Source organism: Cheilinus undulatus, linkage group 19 (genome assembly GCF_018320785.1).
Source record: "Cheilinus undulatus linkage group 19, ASM1832078v1, whole genome shotgun sequence".
Taxonomy (NCBI): domain Eukaryota; kingdom Metazoa; phylum Chordata; class Actinopteri; order Labriformes; family Labridae; genus Cheilinus; species Cheilinus undulatus.
In genome coordinates this window covers 27,883,229-27,897,574 of record NC_054883.1, presented here as the reverse complement: position 1 = coordinate 27,897,574, position 14,346 = coordinate 27,883,229, and the positions used below count along the sequence as shown (strand labels likewise).

Here is a 14,346-nt window from a genome sequence, read left to right as displayed (position 1 = left end):
GACGCTGCTTGTTTGCTGCAGGCGGCTCAGATGTAAGAGCTTCTAAACGGGGACAAGCAGAGTCACATTTTCTATTTTAAAACAAAGTGAAAACAGTATTTAGCCTCCTCATTGAATGCTCCTGCTGTAATTCCAACCATAAATTCTGCATTAGCTTTATCTTTCCAAGTGATTTTCCCACTGCAGTTATTTCTCTTAATGCCTCACAGTAATCCAACAGAGAAATCATGAAACCAAAGCTGCTGCGCAAGATTTGGAATATGCGGGTGGTCACATTTGGCCAAATCAACATGAATAAAGCGTTTTAATTGCTGCAGTTGTTTGTGTTCCTCCTGAGCTGTGGCTCTCAGGCTTCAGCAGAAACAAAGTTGAGGTGAAAGTGAGCTGTCAGAGGCTCAGCGGCTCATTGTGCGTGAGAGCAGCGCGCCTGTTCGCTCCGCTCTCCGCCGCTCTCTGCTATCAAAACCTGGAATCTGATTTTAAATCTCTGCTTTTTTAAAAACATTTGGAGGATTTTTTTTTTCTCCTCTCCTCCTCACTGGTGTGCTCGTCTCTTTGTGACGTCGCTGGCACCGGGAGCTCTCCCTGCATTCCTTGCAGCCGCGGTGCACAAACCGGTCTCCTCGCGGCAAGTCCTCCGGTTCCTGCGCCGCGCAAAGATGTCCCGTTTCAAAGCGGATTTATTTGGCTGCAACAGGCGACATGACGGGCTGTCCCCAGCGGAATGAAGCAGTGAAGACCCCCAGAGAGGTGAGAGGCTCTTTGCAGAGCATTTCTTTCTCCGTTCATTCATGTTTTTACGCGGGGAAGCTTGGGCGCGTAAACTTTTGAAGGTTCGTCGCGCAGCGCACAGAGTGGTTGTCCAAAAAATGTGCGTCGTGATGAGAAAAAGTGAGGCAGATATTCTGAGAACAGATGCTGTTTTATCATTTCGCACTTCGGCTGATCCATGAGTGGAACTGCACTCATTAAGAGGAGACACTTTAAGCGTGATAACGAGGAAAAGAGAGAGAGAGGGTGGAAGGATTTTTGCCTCTAGAGTCTGTTTTGCTTCAGGGACTAACCTGCTTTATTTATGCAAGAATTATTGAGGCTTTAAGCGCACAGAACCTCCTCTGTGTGGACGCTTTAGCTCCACTCTTAGTCATGCTTCGTGCGTTACTCATGCGTCCTTGTCAGGTGAAACACGATAGAAATCGCTGCATTCATCTTAAAAAGGCAATCTTTGCTGCTAATACACTTTTACGCACGTTTACTTTCTTTCTGTCTCTGCCACGCGCACTCTTTCAGGTCAAGGGGTTGACTTGGGGAGGGGAGGGGGGGTCACGGCCTGTAATTATCGTCACATTGAGCTCAGTGGAGGTTAACCTGCGCAAGGAGTCATGACCTGGCTGCTGCTAACAGCCTCTCACTCTTTGTATTAATCAATTAAGGTGTGAGGAGAGTGCGCATCCCCCCCACGCAGGTGTGATAATGCATTTTTTTTTCTGGTTGGAGATGAACAATGGAGTTGAAATTATTCTGACCCAGTTTAATGTGACAAAACATGACTTTATATGAAGGAGCTATCAGAATAAAACGTAAGACATCGGTTTTACGCATGCATTGGCTCATATATATACACTCTTGAACGCTTATTTATTTATTTATCTATTGGGATGGCATATTCTCTTAAGCCTCCATGCAAGAGGAAACACTCTAATCAGTCAACTTCCTTTTTTATTTCGAGGTTCAACTGACATCCAATTTACGCAAATGAAGTACAATGACCTAAAACAACACACACTTCATTTTTATCCTTGAAAATGTCCCTGAGCCCCACTTTTTAAAAACATGAGGCGGCACTGTAACATGCAATTTGTTCACTTTCTTGGTTTTGCGCAGCTTTTCGCGCGTAGAATCATTACGCACTTCTTTGTGGCGGTATTATTCCATTTTAGGGAACAAAAATCAAGCGTTTTAACACTTTAAAGATGGTTGATATCTGCGCTCAGTTTGGTTTAGGTGTCCAGCAATAATAAAGAGAGACTGAGATATTCCTCTCTCTGTTTTACCCGGATGCCTCTCCCCTCTGAGAATATTAAACCCTACATTTATCAGATTATTTAACGCGATCAGTGAACTCCGTTCGTAAAGGTTCAACTGGAGGCGATCCTCCTCCCTCCTGAGCTCCTAGCGGGTCCCAGCAGAGGAAGATGAAGTGTGTGTAGCCTATGTGTGTGTGTGGATGTGTGTGAGGGTGGGGGGTGTGGAAGGCGAGGTGGAGACTGGAGGCTGGAGGGGTGGGGAGAGAAACCATAGGTGTGCTGAGTGTGCGTCTCATCTAATCGAGCCTCGGAGCGCGTTACCCTCCCGTTATCTCCGGCTGGGCGGTCGGTGCTGCGCCGCTGAGGAGCTTGGGAAACATCCAAAAGAAGTAGACGCGGAGGATCTGGGTCTAATTGAGGAGATTCTTGTCCCTGCTGAGTGTCTGAAACCCAATCAGAGCTGAGGGAGAGGAGAGATCCACGCAGATATCCGCGTGCTGGGGAATCGTAAAGAGGAGGCGCGCGGCTGCAGGTTAAAGTTTGTTTTCCAGCTCTTGGGTTTTTGCTTCTTTGGACATCACGAGCCTCATCCTGAAGCTTGTGATGAACTGACACCTGGAGAGAGCATGATGGACTCTTTGGCACCGGAGCTCGCGCACACAAACCCCCCCGCACGTCGCACGAGGCGCGGTGCTGACCGAGCCCCCAGGACGCTCATCACTCATTTGTTTTGAAGCGGCAGGAAAATCCTCCTCTGATCGTTTTTTTTTTAAACAAACAGCTGAGAGATGGTGCGCGAGGCGATCCCTCAGAGACTGACGTGCGCACTCATCACATTCCCGTGAAGCAGCGCGTCTTAAAGAGCTTCATTCTTCATTCATGGTCACTCTGGGCTCTGAACTTGTTGAGCGGACTTTACGAGCAGGGGGGACTTTCAGGAGGGGCGTTCAGGACGTGTAAGTTGTCTCTACTTTTATGTGAAGTTTCTCTGAGTGTTGGAGAGGACTCTGGTGTAATGGTTGGATGGCTGTGGCCTGTCTGCGTTTATCATCTCCTGCGCATATTAAAGGATTGGTAGACTTATTCATGAGTTTATTAATTTCTTATAAACTCCTGGACAACTTTTAAGACCCTCTCTAGTCCAGTCAGGTTAACTAACACATGGCGCGACCTTGAGTGCATCCAAAAGTTGACATAATTTCTGCAGGTCATCTGTAGAGGCGCCCCCTGGTGGAGCTTATCACCTCGTTGCCTGTTTATCATAATGCATAATTACATTAGTGTCATGCTGCAACCTTTGGCACGTCACACATGAGCTGCCTGTTACAGCTGGACTCGATTTGCTCATGCATTATCCTCGGTTTACGTGCAAACTGCCTCTTTTGTGCTTTTAAGCCTGCTGGTGTTTACTGTTCCTGCAACAGCCTACGGCTTTGCATGCACTTTACTTGTGTTATTTATAACATTTATAGTTTGGGAATGCTACTTTGGCCTTGTATTGGATTATATTTGATAATTACTGCTTTAAAGACATGCTTAAAGCTGAGTGCATGAAATAAAGCAGATGTGTTTCTGCAGGATTCACCAGTTTGAATATAAGGGCTACTGATCACATCCTCCCAGTTGTATTTCAATGAGCTTATAATGAATTTTGACCATTTTTGAGAGGTCTTCAGTCACAGTTTTCCCCTGATGTTCGCAGCTCTACCTGTGCAGCCTCATTCTTCTGAGATAAAGTGGACACTTCCAGTCATCATGTCACTGTGGCTGCAGAATAATGTGCTTGCAGCCTTTTAGGAAAAGTGTCTTTAATAATGCATAAGGTGTTCCTGTGTTGCAAAGCAAAGCATGCTTGGTGGCTGAGAGGAGAGAAGGACGAAGGGGGGAAGGCGTGATCTTGTCCCCCTGTCTCATTGGGCGCTCCCTGCACTGATGTGGCGCTGGAGTAACTGACGCCCGAGGGTGTTCAGCTCAACTCGGGGCAGCTTCGCTACAGTCACCCTGTCAGAAGAGCTGCTAAGCACACGCAGAGTGCATGTGGCAGCTCCGGCAGCAGTGCCTAGGAGGAGAGAGGAGGGGTAGGGGGGGTGATGGAGGGTTGTGGCAGATGCAGCTGGTGGAGGCGAGTGAAGCACGTCTTCAGCAGTCAGGGACTTGTCGGCCTTCAGAGGCCTGACCTGTCGGCTGCAGCAGAGTCTGGGTTTAAGACGAGGCTGCAGACACGTCGAGTCAGAGGAAACTAAACCTCTGCAGGGTTCAAATAGAGCTCTGTGAATCCAGCACTGACACAAACCACAGCAGGGTTTAAAAATACAGTCCTAGACTGACATACTGGAGCGGGGGACTGCGATGAAATATATGTTGATAACAACCTTGCACACATTTTGCTTCACAGCGAGATCAAACAGCTTTATGACAGCAGAAAAAAAGATCTACATCCAGTTAATTTAGCAGTTTTGTGCTTACACATGAAGTACACCTCGGAGGATACGCCTACTTTCTACTTCAAATGATTATTTCAACTGCTGGTGAAGAAAGTGGGCGTCTTCTAACACAATTTGTGGAAATGCTGAAATGAAACTGATGTAATCCTCCAAAGATGAAGACGTTTTTGCACAAAAATGACAACAGCAGTGACAGCAGTTTTGTTGTGGTTAGCAGCAGCTCAGTTAACATCAGACATTTAGTTTCCACTATGGACATCTCGCACTCAGATTATTATTTTTTTAAATCCAGATTGTTTTTAATGCCTCTTTTTTGCTTTTATTAGGACAGAAAAGAATGAAGAGGACAGGAGGCATAGTGAGGAACGAGTAGAGTGTGCATCTGAGGGCTGAGTTTGGGAGGCCAGTTCGTTAAGGAATGAAGCCTCTGTATTCTTAGCTACATGGGCCCTGGCAGGCAAGAAATGCCTCCTGCTGTTGCACACTATAGAAAAAGTTGACAGTCTTGAAAGCCTCCTGTGTTTTAGCTTCTTTTGTTCTTATTTTCTCAAATGAAAGGAAGTTGTTCAACTGGATGTGCTAACCGATAAGGAGACAATCCTGGGTTGTTCTTCTACAGAGAAAGAAAACCCAGTGAGGAGAAAATAGCAGATTACATGCTGCACTGTTCCTTTAGGGAACAATAGTAGTGCCAAAAAGCCTTCTCCCAATTCTTCAATCAAATATTGAACCACCTGAGCAGAATATGAGTGACTGTTTACTAGCATTGCAGCACCAGAACGAGGCCCAGACTGCTTTGACTGGGAAGGCCTTTGAGACTGTTTACTGAGGTACTAGGCCTGATTTATTAATAATACTAAATTGTAGAGGTCACGAAAAAAATCTGTTCACTTCAGAATCGTCTACTAGTCTTTTCAATTCAAAATGATCAAGAATCGATATTTTTTCAATGCACTTTACTACATCCTGAGTGTATTTGCAACTGCAGACCTGCTGTAAGTGTGTATCTCTGTGTGCTGTCTCAGACACAGATGCTGCAGGAGGTGTTAGCCTTAGCAGCACTAGCTCTCATTGTCTGTAATGTTTACAGTGCTGTCCCTGACACATTACTTCCTGCACTGTCTATAGAGCCCTGAGTTTCTCATCCCGTCCTGTTTTCCAAAAAAAAATAGTTTTAAGACACTGTGGATTTTACAATCCCAGCTAAGAGGAAGTCTGACCTGACGTATCTGCTAACAGTGCTAAGCTAAAGTAATGTAGCCTGCGTTAGAAACAGTTTATATGCTCAAATTCACATCATAAATACATGTTCACCTGGAGTGAATATCAGCCAACAACTGCCGACCGACCGGACAGTAAAAAAAAAAAACTGGATCTATCATTTGGTTTCTCGTAAATGACTGGTGTTGCAGTTTAGCGAGTGACCATGTTATTTGGTGACAACATGATTACGTCTGGGTTTATAACTGATATCAAAAAATTGATAAGCCTCTTTTTTTCCAATAAATTCATATCTTCTAAGATTATCTTAGCTATCACAGAAATGTTAGATATTTTAACAATGTTGTAACTAGAACAACCGCTGACACTCTCAGCTGAAAAATCACCAGTTAAAACTATCACATGTTAAAGCATAACACCTGCTCACCTACAGCATTGTCAACAGTGATTGTAGATTTAGGATTGTTTTTTTCCCCACTGACCAGTTTCTGATAAATACCTTTCCTGCTAAAGTCCACACTTTTTATTCATATTGAAATATTTTGCAATTTAAGCAGAAATTACTGTTTTCTTTGCCATGATTGCAATTAGATTTTTTGTTTGTTTGTTTTTGCACATTTGGTTGATTTACTATTTGCAGGTGGTCAGCTGACAACAGTTACAAACACTGTGGAGCAAAAGCGGGTAAAATTTGGGTTTTGCATATTTTTCTCATACTCTGGCTTCCTCCCACCACTAAAGACAAGTTCATTAGATTGATTGGTGACTCTAGATTGGTCATAGGTGTGAGTGTGAGCATGTCTGGTTGTCTGTCTCTATATGTCAGCCCTGCGATTGACTGGCAACCAGTCCAGAGTGTACCCTGCCTCTCTTCCAATGACAGCTTGGACCCTGAATGGGATAAGCGGTATGGACTCAGCAAACAGCAGCATTATTGGTGCAGTCATAAAACTATCCATACTTTTGTAGACCCTGGTGACTGTCTGGAGAAGGATTCTCCTCTACTCGAGGTAGAACAGTATTTAAATGTAACCATAGCTGAATTTTTCTCATTTCGGCCGTTTAAATAGTGTCACAGGTGCTTTATGAGGGCCTAGCATGACAGAAAACTTAAAGTTTAAATAATTATCTCAATTTTTCAGCAGTTGTCAGGTGATGAGTCATTTTAAGGAGATAGGAAATTAAAATGCATTGAGCCATAGCTCAACAAAGCGATCAATTGATACATTTTTAGTCTGAGACTCCTCTATTCTGTATTTTTCCAGGTTTAGTTACATAAAGTACTTGTTTGATAGACAGTTTGTTCCCATAAAATACTGTAAACAAAAACTACTGAAATTATGTCAACCCCAAAAACAAGCTATGCTAACAAATGCAGAAATAATAAATGTTTGCAGCAGCTCAGCTAGCATCCCCCGAATCAAACGTGTTTTTCAAATCGCATACATTTGTATTAAATGGGCTACTTAAAATATGCAGTGTACTATTGGTGCACTCAAAACTGTCTAAGAATTGAGTGGGGACACTTTTCACCTTTAGTGAACACCATAGTGACAGCAGGTTTAGTACCACTAGTGCGCTAGCATGTCAGCTAACTTCAGTATCTGCTAGAAAGCTAACATGCTACTAGCAAAAGTGGTACATTGCAATCAAAGCATTAAAGGTAAACTAAGCCCATTTTTTGGAGGTAATATTGTCAGAATAAATCACATGTTAAATAAATGTAACACACCACAAAACCCAGAGTTTTGAATTCTCAGTGTGTCATTTTAACTCCATTCTGAGTTAGGAGGCCTTCAGAGTTGGAGATAGTTGACAGTGCAATTGCATTCAGTGTTGATACTGATCACAGCAAGCTGCCATTTCTGCGTGAGTTTTCCCATCATGCCTTGTGTGTTTAGATGAGTTTATAGATGTATTTATGTGTTTCAATGTATATACATATCACTGTTGTTCACTGCTAGGATTCCTTTGCTCATGTTTCTGGTGGATGTTTTTGATGTTAGACACATTTGCACTACGAGTGAAGTTACCCACTGAGTTACTGGCTTCCCAAGAGGTGTTCTGCAGTAAGGGATGTTGAGCTGATTCTTATCAAAGATGTTCAACTCAGCATGTGTCTCTCCCTAATTTGTCTAATGTGAATTGAAAATCTTTATTAGGAAAGTGGATGTACTACTAAACTACACTGCAGTAAAATCAGAAGTAGGTGATTTGGAACACACTAAATGTCTGCTGAAAGAGCACCAGAGTCAGGGCCTGTGTCTGTTGAGGGCAGCGCCCTTTTCAGAAGGCTACAAAACCAATCCAGTTCAACTTTTAAACACCCCTGCTCTTGATGATATAAGCTCTCCCTCACTGGCCAATTAAAATCAAGAAGGGGAAGCCTTCAGATATCAGCTTTGTTAATAACAATGGTAGCAGAAGAGAAATTGATTAAACTCATTTCTTAAGGTAAAATTCACAGAGCTGGGGACATCATTTCTTAATATGGTTTTTCATATTTTTAAGTGATATTTCTTTGAACAAACGGAAATTTTAAGCAGTTTTTACTCCTTTTTCCCATTTATTGCTGGTTTTAATCCTCCTTACAAAGGACTAGAACATAATTAGAATTAAAACTTTTACAGCTTGATAGAAAATGCAACCATATTTTAAGTCTTTTCTCTTAAGGCCTCATCGTTATCCTCTTGAAATTGTAAGGTCTATTATTGTATAATATTCAATACATATCTGTTTTAAACTAAATATTAAAGGAATAGATGAGATCATATTTTTCCCATTCCTTTCTGCTCTAAACTGTCCCCCTTTTTAAGCGAGTCTCCTTAATCTTTGCTTTTCATTTTTCAGTTTCTGCAAGGGCAGAAAAAGCCTCTTAAACATGAAAAACTCTAAATTAATAAAATCCTTGCAGGGTGAGACACTTGTTATGGCTTTAATTTATATTTCATGCAGGTTTCACATACGGCTAATAATTTATCATATCAGAGGTGGAAAACAAGCCTGGGTTTTTAGTTTAAAGTGAAGCAGCCTGGGCTCTGATTCCTTCTGCGGCTGCCCACCCTCCACACAGCGTCACTAAAGCGGCTGTCAGCCCACCACCCATTCTTACCTGTCGTCATTATTAAAAGATCACAGGGTGCCGATGAAGGCAGCGACATTTAAAGAAGTAGCAAAGAGCTCTAAGTGACGGGCTGACTGGGAGGCGTCGTAGGCGTGCTCGCCGTTCCACGCTCACGCTCACACTGGCTGTCATGTTTGCAGGGCCGCGCTCCTCTCGCCATATGTTTATTCATGAGGACAGACGCCCTATTGGCAGGTTGTTAACAGGACAGATTAGGGATTCTGGAGCGGCAGGCGGAGGAATGTGGTGAGAGGAGCACGGAGAGCAGGCAGGAGGCTGTTTTTACTGAAGCCGGGCCAGCTTCTATCTTTATATATCTTTCATCTGTTTCTGTCTGTCTCTCTCTCTTCTGCGCTCACCGAGGCGCTGGTGGAGAATATGAAACAGGTAGAGTGAGAAAAGATGAAAGTAGGCAGAGACAGGACAGAAGTGGGGTCAGAAATCGCCCTTGAAAGTGAATAAAATGCGTGAAATTAAAAATGAAAAGAGAGAAAATAGGCAGGACATAAGTGGTAACCTTGTAATATTTCTTCTTTCCTCTGAGCTGAGCACGGGCTTTACACCTAAAGAGGACACTTTTTACATTTTAGGATAATTTATCAAACTGCTAACTAGTATGGGAGGTGAGTCAGTGCTGCCCCCTGTAGGCGGCCTCAGGAGATTTGAGGAGATTATGACGGGGGGATTTTTTACAGTGCGTCCCGGGTGAGAGGGAAATGTGATTTTTTTTTAATCAAAACACAACAGAAAATGGTGTCAGAAGCAGCTGAAAATGTTTTTACAACACAGCCAGAAGCAACAAGCAACCCCCACACAAACAAGATGAAGTAAAATGATCAATATAGGACAAAAAAAACCCAAGATGAGGAGCTTTTCTGTGATTAGGAGGTATGGATGAGATTAAAACCTGCTGAAGTTTAAGGCTGCGCTGAGCAATATGAGCTGGAAACAGATTGGAGGGACGTGTTTCTGCACATTTGAAGATTTGCATGATTTAAAAGTGTCTCCCTGCAGTAGTAGAAAGCGTCTCTGAGGACATGCGTGTAACATCTCCCCCGGTGGCCCGCAGAAACACTCAGTAACGCTCGAGCGGCCCCGGGGATGAAATGTAAGCAGACACGGAGGAGGGCGTGTTCTCAGGCGAGTGGTCGGGTGCGTGGGTGAGTGATGGTTGGAGTGTTTGGGTGGGTGTGATGGACTCAGCAGTCAAATGAACCCTCGCCCAGGTCTCCTGGTCCTGGTGAAAGATTCATGTGTTTAAATAAAAAATGCTGCTCTGGAGGGTTTGTACCTGCAGTCAGCTGCTGAGGGCAAAGCTCACGCCGCACCGGTCTGCTGGATGTGGGTTAAAACTAGCATACATATAGAGAATGCTTGTGTTTAGATATTTGGCTGGAAGCTACTAATATATTTTGTCCACGTTGTCTCCACATGCACGATGCTTAATTTAAAAAGCAGCATAGTTTATAGCAGGGTTTTCAGCATAAACACTGTTTGTCACATGGATATTTAGATCACTTATTTAAATATTTAAGTCCTCTATTTTTAAAGCACATAAAAAATCAGCTTGAGGTGAAACAAAATGCTGTACAGTTAGGCAGATTGGTTGGAAACTCAAATCTGGTATCAATGTTATGCAAGATTTTACAGCATCTTGAGTTAGTTGTCCAAAAGACGATTCGTGAACATAATTTAAAATCAGTCAGAACCTGTCTTGTCATATATTTTTCCCTTTTGTTGCAAAATGAATTTACAGTTTTTTTTCATAAACCCTCATACGAAAGGATACATTACTGACAATGTGTATGGAATACAATAAATTAGTCCAAAAGCAATTATTCTGTAGTAGCATGAATCTCAATATGAGGATGCAACCAGCTTTATGCTATAAAAGAGGAGACTGGGGCGGAGGATGTCAAGCTTTGCCTGCAGCAGCAACAGCATGGTGCATCAGCATTAATGCAAGCAGTGATTAGGGAGAAGTACATTGGATTTAAATACAGCACTGTGTTGAGAGAAAGCGCTGTGATTGGCTGTAGGAGCTGGGAGGTGATAGCTGGGATCAGCTGGCAATCAGCTGATCACAGCTGGGTGTATAACTACCATGTCCTGCATGAAATAACGCATGGACTTGAAACAATTATTTACCTTTTTGTTTCACCCTAATATCGATGCTTTCTGGGCAGTTCAGAATTCCAGTCAGCAGTGTCTCAACCCAAAGGTCAGGGGTTCAATTCCCAGCTCCTGTAGCCTCATGTCCATGTGTCCTTCAGCAAGACACTTCATCTCAAATGGCTCCCACTGCTATCTCAGTGGTGTGTTAGTGGATTAAAATGGGATAAGTTAACACTGATGAACACTTTCATAGCAGCCTCTGTGATCAGTGTGTGATTGCAGTGTGAATGGGTTAAGTTTGACCTAAGGCCATCTCTGTCAGAACATAAATGCTGTAATTTGCAGGGTTTTTTTTTTTTTTTTAAATTAAACTTTTCATAAACAAACTATTCATAAACAAAGCCTGGCAGTTACTTCATGAAAAAATCCCACTGCAAACATTACAGACTAAGCAACATTCCAACCCGAAAAGTTACGCTAAATTACGCATAGACATGCTTTAGAAGTAGATTTGCAAACATTGACTGGCTTTAGCTTTGTTAGCTCAAGCTACAAACATAACTATGTTTGCTAGGTGGTTAACACTGCTATGTTAGCCAATCTAAGTAAGTTAGCTTTAGCAATGTGAGCTTTAGCAAGTGCAGCTATAGCTAATGTAGCTTTGTAAGCTATGTAAATGAAGTAGTTATGTAGCTGACATGGCTAAATTTAGCTTAATAGATTCATTAGTATAGATATTCATGAGCTTGGTAAGCTTTAACTTTCATAGCTAATGTAACCTCATAATCTACGTAGATAAAGTATTTACGTAGCTCAGTGGTTCTCAATGTGGGGAGTGGGATCCCCTTGGGGGTCACAAGACAATGAGAGGGGGGTCGCCTGATGCCTTCTAAAAAACAAAGAATATTTTAAAATGATTTCAAATAGTATACTTTATTTTTTAAATAAAATTATATACATAAAATAAGTTGTATGTAAAAAACCTCATAAAAATCCTTAAAATATTAGTCTGCACATGACTATTTTTGAATTTACATGGCTGTGTTCAACTGTGCTTCAACCACTTTCGGGTACAGTGGGGGTCCCCGGTCTTTGGGGCCTTTATCAAAGAGGTTGTAGTCTGAAAAGTTTGAAACCCCTGACGTAGCTCACGTGGCTACATAGCTTCCTTAGTATAGATATGCATGAGCTCTAGCTTACGCAGCTAACTATGTAAGGTACATTAGCTACATTAGAATGTTTTCAAGCTTTTTTCCTATAAACAGATGTTTACTTTGATTTATTAAATTACCTCTCCTTCACCAAACTTCACTGTTGGAATCAGGCAGACAATGTTCTCTCAGCATTTGCTAAACCCAGATTTACCCATCTGACTGCAAAACAGAGAAGAGTGATACGCCACTCCACAGAACACATACCACTGCTAACACAGTCCAGTGTCGGCGCCCTTGCCACCTCATCTAAAGCACTGGACATGGTGATGTGAGGCTTGCATGCAGCTGCTGGGCCATGGAAACTTATTCCATGCAGCTCCTGCCTTACTGTTTTGTGCTTACATTAATGGCAGCAGAGGTTAAGAACTCTTCAGCTATGGAATCAGCAGAGCGTTGGTGACTTTTACGCACCATGTGCCTGAGCAGTCGTTGACCCTTTAGGGTTTGGGGTTCTCCAGTTTCCTTTTGAGTTGCTGCTGTTCCTAAATGCTTCCACTTTCTGATAATATCACGTATAGTTGACTGTGAAATATCCAGCAGTAATGAAATTTTCCAAATAGTCTAATTGCAAAGGTGGCATCCATCCAAACATTTGAGCATTTTCCAGAAAATATTCTTTTATAGCATGACTTTATGACCATTGCAGTTGTGAGTTTTTGAATATTTAAAAAGTCTTGTTCTTTTCTTTACATGTGGAATTACATGCTGTGACCTTGTGGCAAATTGAATGCCGTCACTTTTATAACACTTTTCAGATGTTTTTTAATTATTTAAAGCAAATTTATGAAACATCACAGATAAATAGGACTTGATAAATTACAAATAAACATCTTCATTTTTAGTGTTTCTGCTTTAGAATCATGAGAAAAGGTTTTATTTTTCACACACACAAAAGAAATCCTAGTGATAATTTCCCAGCAGCCTTGCTGTTCCTATAAGTGTTTGGTGTGTGCAGACTCTGCAGTAAATATTTCTGTACCTGGAAGATGTTGAGACTTTTCCTCCTCTTGTGTCCTCAGACTGTGATCGATGGTCGGAGGAAGCGTCGTGCCCTAAAATAAACTTTTTTTTCATGCTTAAAATGCACATCCACACTTCTTCCATCTGCTCACCTTTTCCTCCCCCTCACCTCCTCGCCCCCCTCAGGGCGATAGGGGGGGATCTAAAAGGGGGAGTAATGAGAGGAGGGGCTCTGTTGTGTCCGGGATGGTGGGGTTATAATGACCCCCCCGTCTGTGATCTCTATGGCTTGTTATGGAAGACTCGCCGGTGCTTGTTGTCTCATTACCTGCGACTCACACCTCTCTTTATCCGGAGGTTACACATGGAGCTCACACGCACCCGCACACCCCCACTTCTCTTTAGTCTCGTCCTTAACACGATAATATTATGTCCCTTAATGGGAACAGGGAGGCTGGAGTCAGGAGTTCTCTGGATAATTGGCTGCTTCTTCACCTGCTGACATCTCCCCCGCTGACATTCGTACATTTTACATTTAAGGTGCTTCATTTCTTTTTCCTTTAACCCTTCTCCTCGTTCCTCCATCCTCTCACTCGCCTTACTCTCCCTTGAACTGATTTTACATCCTCTCTCTCCATTTTCTCCTGCAAATTGAATCCCATTTCCTCAGGAGTTTTATTAACCCTTTAGAGTTGGAAAGCCTCCAGTGCCAGCATCTGTAGTTTTGCTGTTACTTTTTGGCAGCCATAAAAAAAGAATTTCTTGTTTGCAAATTCTTAAAATGACAATCATTGAGATGATGCAAACATACTTTTGCTACAGATCACTGCACGCAATAATGTCATGAAGGACTGAAGTTTTAGGTCTGATTACATTTACATAGATCACCAATGTCAGTACTGGTTCAACTGAATCTCTCAGCATATCAGATACTTGCAAAAAATCTAACAATCTGCATCCTTAGTAAAAAGCTGTTTAACAAGAATAAATGAATAGGAAAGGAAAATGGAGTCCACAGCCCACATTATGTGACAGATATAAATGGATGCTGTGCAGTGTGGAGGTAAATCACTGCATGTGATTCAGTGCACAGACTCTTAATAGACAGCTTCCACATTTAGGAGCAGAGACCCAAAAGTAGCATTAAAGTCACACTTATTTATTTTAGCATTATACCATTTATTTTAACCTCCTGAGACCTGAGCTTTTGACTGGAGTTCCTCCCACTTATTTGGGATAAG

At 42.4% G+C, this 14,346-nt stretch overlaps 1 protein-coding gene across 9 annotated transcripts in view; it reads left to right on the top strand.

The window, feature by feature from the left end:
• Positions 1–423: 423 nt before the first annotated feature.
• ntng1a (netrin g1a) overlaps positions 424–14,346 on the top strand; it is a 201,558-nt gene continuing 187,635 nt past the window's right edge. For 8 of the 9 annotated variants that reach the window (XM_041814502.1, XM_041814499.1, XM_041814498.1 and 5 more), the window contains exon 1: positions 424–750. The gene's annotated coding sequence lies outside the window, so the exon portion shown is untranslated. Of the gene's footprint in view, positions 751–2,346; positions 2,984–14,346 lie in introns of those variants that run through there. The other variant, XM_041814495.1, reaches the window with a different exon arrangement.